This window comes from Hevea brasiliensis, chromosome 4 (genome assembly GCF_030052815.1).
Source record: "Hevea brasiliensis isolate MT/VB/25A 57/8 chromosome 4, ASM3005281v1, whole genome shotgun sequence".
Taxonomy (NCBI): Eukaryota; Viridiplantae; Streptophyta; class Magnoliopsida; order Malpighiales; family Euphorbiaceae; genus Hevea; species Hevea brasiliensis.
This window is the reverse complement of record NC_079496.1, coordinates 14,868,746-14,883,403: the sequence shown is the minus strand read 5'-3', so window position 1 is coordinate 14,883,403 and position 14,658 is coordinate 14,868,746. Positions and strand designations below refer to the sequence as shown.

Sequence of the window (14,658 nt, the reverse complement as noted above, 5' to 3'; positions counted from 1 at the left end):
ATTATAAAGTGCATTTCAAAAAAAAAAAAAAAATTATAAAGTGAATTATGTCAAAAAAATTTTCATTACAAAATTTATGAAATTTATTAATGAAAAAAATATTTAATTTTAATATCATGAAGCTCAAACTTTTATCGTGCATATGAAGTTCAAACACATATATCAATGATCGATTATATGTTATATGTAATTTCTTAAAACTAAATATTAATTTTAACATAAATAAAATTTTTATTGGAATATTTAAATTAAAACTACACATTGTTAATTTATTTTAGTTTAATTTTAAATTTTAAATTTAATAATTAAAATAAATAAAGCTATTATTTTTTATATACACTAAATCTAACTTTGAATTATTCATTAATATTTTCATTTTTCTCTGTCCATCATAATCTTAATTTGTAATATTATTTTTTTATCACTTTTTATAAAAGAAAAATCTTAAATAATGACTTACCAATTTCTATGAAAATACCTAACAATAAGCATGACGAAATTCAAATATCACCCATAGCAATAACTTATTATTAATATTATACTAAAAAAATAATATTTTTAATAATTACATAATACTAATTTCTCATATTTAAAGGAAAATTAAATTTTTATGGATATAGGGTGTATTATTAATGCATCAGCAATGTTCCATAATTTATCTAATTTTCATAAAAAAAAAATAATGTGGTCTATCTTTTGTTTGAAGTTTATATTTTTAATTTTAAAATCCAAAATCAAAGTAAAATTAATTTTGTTAAGTTCATTTAATCTTGATTAATTAAGTTATAAGTAACTTTTTCTCTAATCAAATAGCATGAAAATGAACATAGTATTTAAAATTTCTCATTTATAAACTGCATAAACATATTCAATTTTATACATATAAATTATTTGAAAATATCACCTAATAATAAAATATCAAAATCGGGAATTATTTATGAGGCCTATTTCAACAGATAGAAATCAGTTATAAATCCTTTGCTAAATCATTTAATAACAGATTTTTATAGATTAACAACAAAGAAAATCTATTGCTAATTCACGTCTTTTAGTAATTAGGGTGTTAAATAATAAAATTATTTCTTATATCATAAGAAAATATTAATAATTATCTATATTTATTATGCTACAAAATTTTAATATATCAAATTTTATATTATAAATTTGATTTTATTTTGATTAAAGAAGTAGAGAAGGATATAAATGAGAAAAGAGCAAGGTGAAAGAGGACAAAAAGTTAATTTTCTTTGGGAACTGGTTAACCTTATAATATGTTATGGTGACTTTTTGAAAAAAAAATAAAATTTAGTGATATTTTTATAACAAATTGAAACTGATTAGCATGTTAGAAAAATTAAATAATAAAAATATTGTTTTCATTGAAGGAAAAAAAAAATTAAGTCCTTTTCAAAAAGAAATCTTAAAAGTGATTTTTTTTTCAAAAGAAAAACTTTTTTTTTTTTTGGCTAAAATGTGACAAACTCATTAAAATAATAATAAAAAAAATCTATCAAGTGATAAAATCACATAATGACATGCAATAAGAAAAAAAAGTGGAAAGGATTGTAATTATAGTCAAATTTTAGCATTCACTTTCAAATAATTTTATCTTTATTATTAGAGTAAGATATCAATTAAAGAAAAATCTTCACTATCTAATTCTAAAAATTAAGAATGATGTATTTTTTCTAAACTTTTTCAAAATAAAAACACATTTTTTAAAATTTAAGATAACATATTATTATTATTATTATTATTATTATTATTATTATTATTATTATTATTATTATTGTGACATTAGTTAATTATTAAGTTTCTTTAGTATTAAAAAAGAGATTATATTTATTAGAAGTCGACACTCAATCCAATACAGAGGTTGCCCATATCATTTTTACATAATTTGCTAATTACATAGCCGTAAAAGGAGAAAGATCGCACTAAATTCTCTCTCTTTCCTTTCTCTCCTTCTCATTATAAGCTCTTTGCAAGGACTATTGATAAATATTTTCACCAGTGGTTCACTTTTTTATTTATATATTTTTATATTTATTTTATATATTTTTTAATAATCTTAAAATTTATATAATTTTAAAATAAATTTATATTTATTTTCGCATCATCTGAGTTTTATCCTCTCGTTAGGGAGAATTTATTATCTCTCCTTTGCAATGATCTGTTATTTCTTCCATTTACAATGATATATATATTTTTTTCTTTTTTATCATATAGTTGTCAGATATTTTATTTTCATATTTAGATTTGAGTGTTATAAAGTATAAATTTTCTCTTTATAAGCATATTAGAATTTGGTGGCATTTTCTCTTTATAAATATATCAAAATTTGATGATTTTTATATTGAATTTGTATAAATATTATAGAGTAAAACAGTAATAGATTACCTTTAAGTGAAACGTACTTACTACTAAATGACTAACATAAATGTTCTGTCAATGTGATCAAATTCTTCAAATTAAAATAATTACTATTATATTTTACATAAATAATTTATCTTAAATTTTTTTATACAAAATTATAAGAGTATAAAATTTTGTGCTTAAATTTATATTTTATCTCTATTTAATAAAAATTTTATATTTTATTTCTAAAAAAAAGAGGGAGAAGGATGAGTTTTAATTTCCATATTACCTCTCAATTTCTAAATATACAACTCGGAGCAAATCGGTTCAAATTGAAATAGAATTAGAGCTGAATCAATTTAAATCAGAATTGAAGTAAATCAATCAAAATTATATTGATTAAAATTGATATAAAATCGAATTGAAACCAAATTGAAATCATTGATTTAATTCTTAGACAAATCACATCTTTTCTTTGTATAAATAAAAAATTTATAAAAATGTTAATTATTAAATTTGATCAAAATTAAATAAATTAAATTGAAATCAAACCAAAATTAAAATTAAATCAAAACGGAGAAAATCCTTAAAATGCCAATTTTGATCCAATCAGAACCTTCAATTAATCGCCGGAACCCAGGTGCCCTGGCCCACTCCATCACCTTAGCTCCCCAAACCCGCCAGGCGGGTTGCCGTGATCCACAATTCGAAAGTGATGATGAGCCTCCTCCCTCTGCTGCCATCTATCGGCATCAACGGGTGCCATGCGTCACTGGCATGTACGCAATCAGTCGTCTTGATGCTCGTAGTATCTCCCTACTTCTCTTCATTGACGTGTTGTACAAATCCTTTGTCTCCAGTTATCGTCCTCTTCTGTGTGCTAATCAACTTCTGCGATGGAAACTGTGCATTTCTTTGTGGATTTGTGGCTAGGTTTGCAATGGTCAACTCACCTTTACCTACCCTATACAAATCACAGACTCAACACTTGCCCCCAACCCCACTAGCTCCAATCAGTGTGCATGGTGGAGCACCCTTAAAGTGAACTACAAAATATTTTCATTTTCTGAATTTTTTTGCATCAAACCTATGGCTGACACTTTTTTTTTTTTTTTTCTTATCATGTTATTAATCTTTAAATTTTTTAACTTATAATTAATAATTTCTTCATGGAAATATTTTAATTGGAATCTTTCTTTGTTTTCATATTTTTAATTATTTTTAAATAAAAAACAAAAAAAAAAATACATGATGGGATGAATTCCATCCGCGCACATTATATAAAAACTATTTAAATAATAAATTAAGAATGATTTAGTTAAATATTAAAATAATTTTTACAATTAAATTGATATTAAATTTATTAAATAAAATTAATTTGACACAAATTTAAAAATTGAGACATATGAAATAACAGAAGTGCATAAGAGTTGGTAAATTAAAATGACATACTTAGACCGACCATGTGCCCGTGTAGAACCGGAATCAGTCACACTTGTAATTGAATTAGAATTGAATTGGATGATTTCGATATGAATTACTTTTTTTTTCATTTAAAATTAATAAATTTAAAAAAATATAAACCATTAAATTTGAATCAGATCAAACTGAAAATGAGATCAAGACATAAATTGAAATAAAATCTTGGGAGAGAATTCACAGTTCTGATTCTAGCTCATCCTTTTAGGTAAATCAAGACAGGCAGTTCCGAGGGGGTTTGAACTACAATCAGATTGGTGACAGGGCTAGATATATTACATTTTTATTCTAAACACTTTATGAAAAAAATAATAATCAAGTCTTTATTTAAAAAAAAAAATTAAAATATTTTTCTCCAAAGAAAATATTTTCAAAAAGCATATATTTTTTGGCGTTGGGATTGCCAAGTATTTATTGAACTTATTGATTTCGTTTTTATTTTAATAAAAACTCAGAGATACTAAAAAAAATAAATTGATGATATTTTTATTTTAATGTTTAATTGAATTTTTTTGTATAATTGGGATTTTTTTGGGAGGAAACACAAAGAAAAGAGTGGAGTCGGAGAAAAATTTAGCATACAAAGAGCATAGAGAAAAAAAAAATTGTAACTTTGTAAATTTTTGAGGTGAAATTGTAATACATCAAAATTCATTTGGGATGCATATAATAAATTAATTTAATTTGCCAAATTTAATAATAATTTAATGATATCTAATTAAGCATTAAAGACTGCAACAATTGGCTTTTATCCTTCAATATTATTACAATTTTGACCTAGAATTTAGACGGTTCAACAACAGTCGATTATCTTTCTTTATTAAAAAAAAAACCGAATATCTTCTAAAAATAGCTTCCCATATCATTTGATTTCGCTTTTTATTTAAATTAGAAAATTGCTATTCCAACGTAACTATTAATAATTTTATTTATTTATATATTTTTTTAATTTTAATAAATAAAAATAATATAATATTTTAAATTTTTATTAATTATTTTATATTTTATTTTTATTACTTTTTATCTCTCAAACTTTTTAATTTAAATTTCATATAAAAATAATTAAAATCTATCTATATCTAATATAGATATAAATATATGTAATAAGTATAAACATATAAACATATGTTAATATATTATAACTTATTTTATAATAATATTTATTTATTATAACATTAAGAGAATGACTATTAAATAATTTATAATAATTTAATTATAATAGATAATGTTATGTGATAATACTATAAAATAAAATATTACGTGATAGTACTATAAAAGAAATTCTACATACTAACCTTTTTAGAATACTTGTATAGATATTTAACACAATCTAAGTTACAACTCCAATTTATAAAATCCGCAATTAAAATTTCTAAAATCTTATATATATCTTTATAGAGAATATATATATATATATATCACAATCTAAGTTACAACTCCAACTTATAGAATCCTCACCAAGATTTCTGAAATCTTATATATATCTGTATAAGGAAAAGTAAAATTCACTGTAGCTAATAGTAGGGGTGAGCATTCGATTTAAATCGAACCGAATTAAATTAAATTATAAAAACCAATTACATAATTTAGAAATCGAATTGAAATGGATGAAAAATCAAATCGAATCGAATTATTCTATTTCGATTCGATTTGGTTCAAACTGATCGATTTTATTTTTATTAATTTTTTTAATTTAGACTTGATTTTCAAATTATTTGATCTAATTTTGGCTTTGATTTGAATTTAATAACCATTAATCAATGAAATTAAACAATTTATATATATAAAATTAAATATGATTCATAAATTTTTCATAAAAATAAATCAATTTAAAAATCGATTCGATTCAATTTGGTTTGATTTTAATATATAAAATTATTATTCAGTTTAGTTCAGTTTAACTGATTTTTTCTCTTTAAAATTGAACTGAAATAATTAAAATTTTTATAATATAAAATCAAACCAATTGAACCTAATTAATTTAATTCTATTCAATTTTTTAATTTAAATTAAAATCTGCTCACCCTGCTAATAATTGGCACAGGATTAAATAAGGAGGTGGCCAAAATTTTTTCCATCAAGGTGGGGTAGAAACTTTCTCACTGGAAAGCGGGCCGGGACTAATTTTTCCACACGGATTGTACTTTGTTTTTATTTTTCTAATTTATTATTATATAATATAATTTTTTATTAAAAAATAAATTACAAATTAAAAATATAAATTCAAACATAATTTTAATAATATATATATATATTTTTATTTAAATTATAATATTTAAGTTTTTATTAAAAAATTATATTATTAAGTACTTAAATAAAAAAAAAAACTTAAATAGCCATATTAAATTTTAACAAACTCTCAACGTCAAATAATATAGCATTAAATTCTTCATAGCAATCTATCTTCACTATCATATATATAAAGAGTGCATCACTTTTTTAAACCATAAAAATCATATATAAATGGATTTATAATAAATTTTTTAACACTTTCTTTTTCAATATATACTAATAAACAGTAAAAGAAAATTTCATTTTTAATCTTATTATGAAATTTATTCTTAATTTATTCACTTCAAGATATTTCAATTTCATAAATTATTATTATTATTATTATTATTAAAAAAGTCACCGTATTAATGTTAAAATATATTTAATTATTAAAAAAAATTGAGGGGCTAAGCTCTAGTTGTACACCCCTAAAACTAGATTCGTGAATTAAAAGTTATAAATATATATATATATATATATATATATATATATATATATATATATATATATATATATATATATTTTTTTTTTTTTCTTTTGGGGGGTGTGAAGGCTCCCTAAGCTCAAGGCTGGGTTTGCCTTTGTCTATAACCAGGATGAGTCGTTTTCAATTGAGTTGAAAAAATTAATTAAAGTATCAATTTGGTTAGTTTTTGGTTGAATCAATTTGTTTTGATTATCTTTTTCTAATATTTTTTGATTTTCGATTTAATTTAATTAATCAATTGAAATTAATAGGAAAAATTAAATCACCAATTTATTATATATATATATTTTATATAATATTATATATATTATTTATTATTTTATATATTATTTTAATATTTAAATATATTATCTTAATATTATTTATTATTTTAATATTATATAGAAAATGTTAAAAAAATGTTATTAAAGTTTATATTAGTTATAGTGATTTTTCAAGAAATTATTATGTGGATTTTTAAAATAGACGTCATATGATGTATTTAAATCTACTGTCTTTTTATGTAGTCATGTGGTTATTGGTGGGAAAAAAAAAACTTTAATGCCATCATATCTAGAAAGGAAACATTAGAAGAAAAAAAAAAGAAACCACTTAAATATCTCTAGTCTAATTTTCTGAATAGTTTTAGGTCAATTGGGCATAAAACACTTAATTATTTGTGTGATTTTATAATTTCATTTAAATATTTTAATTTTAAATTAAGTATTTCAACTTTTTGAATTAGGTGTAATTATAGGAAAACTTAAAATTACTTTATATAAATTTAAATTTTATTAACCAAATTTATAATTATAATATTTTTATTATTATAGTTACAAGTTTAGCAAATAAAATTTAAATTTCTTTAAATTAAATTTAAATTTTCACTATAATTACACCAAATGTAAAAGGTTAGCATACTTAATCTAAGATTGAAATGTTTGAATAAAATTATAAAATTACACAAATATTTGGTATTTTATATTTAATTGTGCCATAGTTTAATATAATAAATATGTAATTCTTCTATAGTACACATCTTAGGATTCCTTATAAATACCATGCCCAGAAGCTCTTTGAATCACTCAGGCAATTGAAAAACAAAAGGCATATATATCCAAATTCCATAGAGATTTTTCTTCCATAAAGGAAATAATGTCAGCTGAAATTTCAGCTTCATCTGCTTCTGGCATCAATCGCATCAACTCTGCTAATTATCATCCTGCAATCTGGGGAGATATTTCCTCACACATGTTTCTGATCACTCTAAGGTATAATAATAATAATAATAATAATAATAATAATAATAATAATATTATTATTATTATTATTATTATTATTATTATTATTATCGAGTGTTATTTTTGTACCACATATGTTAAACATTTTTTTTTTAAATTTGCTTTTCAGACTGCGGATCCTTCAATCCAACAACAACATGAACTGAAACAAGAAATAACAAGAATGCTAAAGGACGATATTGATGAGTTTTCCCAGAAATTACACTTGATTAATACCATGCAACGTATAGGCATTGCTTACCATTTTACGGGTGAGATTGAAAATGCATTAGAAAAAATCTGCCAAGAGTATTCCGTTGACGGCAATGATCTGTATACTGCTGCTCTTTGGTTTCGACTTCTTAGACAGCAAGGGAATAAAGTTTCATGTGGTAATATTATAACTAATAAATGTAAATTACTTGGTTTTCAATTGTTCTTCAAGTAAGAGATTATGAATTGCCTATTATATTGTTTTGCGGTGCAGATATATTCGAAAAATTCAAAGACAGTGAAGGAAAGTTCAATGAGTCCTTGATTGAAGATGTGGATGGTATGCTTAGTTTATACGAGGCTGCACATCTTAGCATACGAGGAGAGTATATATTGGACGAAGCCATAACTTTCACTACCACAAATCTTCACTCAGAACTGCCTCAATTAAGCCCTTATCTTGCACAGCAAGTGAACCATGCCCTGAACAGCCCCATTCACAAATGTGTGCCAAGGTTAGAGGCACGGTACTATATCGATGCCTACGCAAGGGATAAATCACACAACACAACATTATTACAGTTTGCCAAGTTAGATTTCAACAGGTTACAGGAACAGCATCAGAAGGAACTAAGTGTCATCATAGAGTAAGTTCTCTTACTTAATTTTTCTGGCACATTAATTCCTTGGAAGTACTTTATGGTAATTGGATTCAGGAATATTTAAGAAAATTAAAACTTGTTCCTCAGGTGGAGGAAATGTTTGGACTTCAAGGCAAAGCTGCCTTATGTAAGAGACAGAATAGTGGAGTGCTTTTTCTGGATTGTTGGAGTGTACTTTGAGCCCCAGTATTCACTTAGAAGGAAGATCGTAACGAAGGTGATATCCATGGCATCCATTTTAGATGATACTTATGATAACTATGCCACGTGTGAAGAACTTGAACTCCTTACGGAAGCTACACAAAGGTTATTGTCTCACATCATAATAATTTTGATTTTAACCACATAACAAATCAAGTTGATGAGAAAGGCTTGCTTTTTAGGTGGGATATTAAGGCCAATGATACACTTCCAGAGTACATGAAAATGATTTATAGCACTCTCATTGATGTCTTCAATGAAATTGAAGAGAGCATGGCAAAAGAAGGAAGATCATCTTGTGTACATTTACGGGAAAGAAGCAGTAAGTGATATCCATGCTTAATTTCTAAAAATTCATACTTGAATTATTAATAAACAACTTTGTTATTGGACTTGGTTGTATATATATACTTGTGACAGATGAAGAGAGCAATCCGATGCTACTTTACTGAAGCCATGTGGCGCAAGGAAGGGTACGTTCCCACAATGGAGGAGTATATGCAAGTTTCACTGGCAAGTACCTGTTACCCATTGCTTGCAACAGCTTCTTTCCTTGGCATGGGAAAACTAGCATCAGAGGATGCTTTTGAGTGGGTGTCTAATGACCCTAAGAGTGTTAGAGCTTCATCAATTATCTGCAGACTCATGGATGACATAGAATCCCACGAGGTATTTAAAAATGAGCATCTTATGCCATACTTCTAAATTATATTTTTATTTGAAGCAATATATATATTTTTTTGGGTTAATTTAACTTGGACCTTGAGACTTCACAATGTTGCAACACTTTAATATCATTGAGCCAAAACTTGTTAATGTTGTTTGAAGATATTTTAATATAACACATTTTATTCCATATGTATGTAGTTTGAGCAAAAGAGAGAGCTTGTTGCTTCAGCAGTTGAATGCTACATCAAAGAATACGGCGTTCCAGAGGCTGAGGTGGTTAAATTGTTTCGCAAGGAGGTTGCAAATGCATGGAAAGATATAAATGAAGAGTGCCTGAAGCCAACCCCAGTTCCAATAATTCTTTTGGAGAGAATTCTGAATTTTGCACGGGTAATAGATGTCATATACAAGGATGATGATGGATACACTAATTCACACCTTTTAAAAGACTCTGTTGCCTCATTGCCGAGGACCCTGTGCTCTGAATAGTCTTAATTTCTCTTATAATCTATAAATGAATGAAAGAAAATAAAATAAAACAAAGTATGCATGTATGGGTTCGATGAAGGTATGAATTAGTTATTTATGCACTTGAATAAAGCCGAATCGGAAACTGCTAGTTAAATCTTGTTGGTATTGATGTATGAATTAATTACTTATGCACTCTAATATAATAAGGCCGAACCTGTTCATGCGTCTTGGTTTTTAGTTGCTGGGTTTTGCACTCTGCTTGGAATCGAATATATGGCTTTGTTTAAACCGCTGCTGATCAGGGACATACAATCTTGATGTGTTATATATGGCATGAACGCGATATTAAGCGAGTCTTGGGAGAATCTGTGAGGGGTGATTGATGATCCAGTCAATTTCAAAAATAAAAATATCAGCGTAATAACAATATTTTTATATAATAAATTAAAAAATATATTGATTTAATTAATCATCAGTTTTTAAAAATTAAAAATTGCAATTGAATCTATAAGTTTAATTAACGGGGATAATTTTCAGTTCAAGTTTATTCCAAAAGGAGCTAATCAGTTAGCTAAAGAGGTTTTTTCGGTATCTGGGAATTTCTCTTGTTTTTGCTGATCTTAGATCTTTACTTTCTTGATTTTCCCTTGAATTGGCTTCTTTTCTAAAAAAAAAAAAAAAAAGAAAAAAAATACCCTAGTGTCCGAGGGAATAAGGAGCAACATATGCTTCCAAGCTATTATTTTACCTTCAAGATTCTTAAATTTTTTTAAAATGAATTAAATAAATTCTTTCATATTTAATTTTAATTTAATTAATTTTAAATCGTAATTTTATTGTTAAATAAAATAATATTAAAAAAATATTTTTTAATATTAACTAAAGTACTATTTATTATAATAATTACTTATAATAATATGTTTGTTAAAATAATAATATAATTACAAGAGTAATACTACCCTAAGAAATTTCACATTACAAGTCATTATCTTACCTCTAAGGTTAATAAAATTGTATATAAGTGGGGTGAATAGTTAATAGGCATTAACAATTATATTGACATACCAAACCAAATTAATAAGGGGGTAACACTTTACAGGAGTAACTTGTAACTCCGGTACCCTCAAATCAAACGCACCCATAGTAATAATTTCAGTAGTGTACAGTGGAACAAAATGGTATTTATGGGGTGGTTCTATTTATGCACAAGAAGAGATATTTGATGTGAGGGTCTCCTCTTCTTCTTTTTCGCTACATGATCCAATCTTAAGTTGTCACTACTTGACCTAATGGGCCATGTCTGGTACTAGAATGTAGGCTAGTATAAGGCCTCAAAATCAGTAATAAATTCAATCCGTACACAAATCAAAATAAATGTCCAACATACAATACATCTTTTAATTTGTTTCATTTTAAGTGATATTTTTAAAAAAAATTTTGCCTCACTCTATTTACCATCTTAAAAAATTATGAAAGTATTAATTATTTTCTTTATTCTTGTCAATTGTTATTCCCAATGCAATATCTCTTCTCATTACCTTTCTATAGTTGAAGAGTACTATAAGAGTAATTTAATCAATTATTAGTTATTTTTAATAAAAATGAGATTATCCAATCATTTTCTTAATTTTTGTACAAAAACTTTAAAAAACACTTAAAATGAAATGGAGAGAATAATACATAATTGAGGGAGCTAGACTTAAATGTAAAATCCATACATGATCATAAAGCACAAAATCTATATATATATAAAGTAGGATTGTTTTTCTATAATAATTACTAATGCCACATGGCACACTCTATGAAGAGATTGCCACCTAGGTATTAAAACTCTTTGTTGGCCCCATAAGCTCAAAATGAGCATGTATTTTGATAATATCAAAAATCAACTAGAATCAATCTAATATTTTTCTCTAAGTTGTGTGATGGTCTTAATGCTCAAAGAAAAGAAAGGACTTGTGGTTGGCTCATTTATAGATGGATGGTTCTCAAAGTTAACACAAGACAAATCAAAGCCAAAGAAAGACAAGAAGATTGTCACACCTTACCCCTCTGTAAGGCATAACATGATCCCGTAGAATACCTAACGAACTACCGAACTTCACCTACCGATAACTCATTAAGTACCCTATAAGGGATTTTAAAACAATTTTCTTATTTTTGATAAGTGGTGAGCATTTTCTAATAGGTATTTAAAACATTTAATTAAAATTAAAACTAGTTAATATTTTTGGCCTATTTTATTTTTTCGCAAATTTTATAAAAATTTTGCTAGAGTTCTGTCTGTATTTTGAGAAAACAGTTCTTCAAATACCTGAAAAAAAACACTTCCAATAAATTTTCTCAACCACTTCTTCAATTTCTCAATCAATCTCAATCAATTTCAACTCATTTATCAACTTTCAAAAATCAAATTCACTATTTTCAATATCTAACAATCGTCAAATTCCATTAATAAATTTCATTCAATTCAAAATAAAATACTACCATTCATGTTTCATTAATAAAAAAACAATTTATATACATCACTGCAAAAATTTACATTGAAAGAAATTCAAACTAAAATTGATTACAAACTTAATATAAGCTTTGTATAAGTTGCTCAAGACCGAATTTACATGTCCATACAATTACATGCAATACATTCATCAAAATGAATATTTACAGTCAAGGTATAAATTATACTCGAATACTTCAAGCAGGTAGCTCCCCTGTCCTCAGCAGCTCAATCGGCTGCTCCTCTAGTCTCTATATCTGCGACAACAATAACAGCTATCGCTGAGTACTAGGACTCAGTGGTGCATAACATACTTAAATAATTTTATGCAGAATTTAAATCACATTTATTCAAAAATTGAACTGAACATGAGAGTTAAACAAAAAACATGAATTATGAGATTTTTTTCCAAACAATTTCATTTCGAAGTATCAAAACACATTTCATAAAACCCACAGTTAAATCATGCCATTCGAAACAAATATAATCTCAATAGCCAGAGGCTAAGGAGAAATCACATCGCAAGGTTAGCTAGCTCAAATATATGGATATCCATTCAAATTCCTCTTTTACTGGCACACCTCAACACTTCATCCAGAAAAGGAATCAAAATTCGAAACTGATTAACCCCACTAGTCATGCTAGTGAGGTGTTCAAATATATGATCATGACACTGTGGTTTCAAAACTTATCTTAACAATTTACTAAACATTGCCAATTTAGATATGCACAAATAAACTTTCAACAATTCAAAGCAAAAGTAAAATACATATTTCATTCACTTTATCAATGAATTTTAAAGCATGGTGATTTTGTGCACAAACCTCAAGCGAGTCGCCTCTTGGCCTTGACTCGATTCCTCAGGTTCCTTCCCGGTATTCTTTTCAACTGAAACACACAATTTCATAGTGTTTCAGTACCATAACTTAGCATAAATCCAAAAATAAATTTAACTTCACTTTTACCTGGCTCTAATATGCTAAACTCGACGTTCTTTAAATTTTTGTGTTTCGGATTACTATTCACTATACTATTCAAGTCAAATTGTTGACTTTCTAAGGCTTAATAGGTATGGAAATTCCAACTTCACTCACATACCACATTTTGGTCCCTAATTTGTTAGTTTTGGTTGTTTATTCAAATTCTAAGTTTTTTAGGCAAATTTGATAATTTTCAATTTTGGTGTCTAAGGTTGCACTGTTCCATTGGTCATTTTACTGTTGGAATTTGGCAAAACTTTCTTTATAGAAAATGTTCCCTATTGTCTTAAGTTTATTCTCCTTTTTGAATCACTACAATTGGAGTTTTGTAGCTCAAGTTATAGCCATTTGAACCATGGCTGCCGGATTGGACTCAACCCAGTTTTCTGGGCAAATTTTTGTTCTGGCAGTTTTAGGTCACCAAATTTGGGTGGCCAAATGACTTAGTTAATGGCCTAATTTGTGTTTGTGTTCTTCATGAAAGTTTTAGGTCTATACCTCAACTGTCCACTGGTAAAATTTCAGGTCATTTAGACCTGCCTAGCTCAAGTTACTGTTCATTTGGTCAGTTTGTACAGGGCAGACTGAGATTTTCCAAGTTTGGTCAATTTGTTCACTAGGTTTTGGTCACTTTTTGGGCATGCTTCCTAAATGAAAATTGTGTCATTTAGTGTCTATTTTCATTCCAATTGGTCTCATATCAATTGGACTCGTAAATTTTCATTTTTGGTCCCTCAAAGGGACCAGCATGACCACACTCAATCCGAATTTGATCTCAACTCCAACACTTTCAACATACTTCATTTGGTCACCATTGACCATTTCCCACTTCAAACTATGTCAAATATATCATTTACCAATTTCTCACATTTTTGTCTCTAAACCCTAAGTGTCCAAACCCTAGTTTACTAATTCTTTGCATTTGATTGATTCAATGCCTATATACATGTTTCTTCATCTCAAATAAGATCACATATACTTTTAAATCTATCAAACCATGCAAATATACCCCCATACACATGCTGGCCGAAATTCACTCATGGTCCCTCAACAAATAATTTCATTTCATTTCTTTAATTTCTAAGTTACTTTAAGCATATTTACATGAAAT

At 26.4% G+C, this 14,658-nt stretch overlaps 1 pseudogene; it reads left to right on the top strand.

The window, feature by feature from the left end:
* Positions 1-2,949: 2,949 nt before the first annotated feature.
* On the top strand, positions 2,950-10,224 carry LOC110642893 (alpha-copaene synthase-like; annotated as a pseudogene).
* The last annotated feature ends 4,434 nt before the right edge of the window (positions 10,225-14,658 follow it).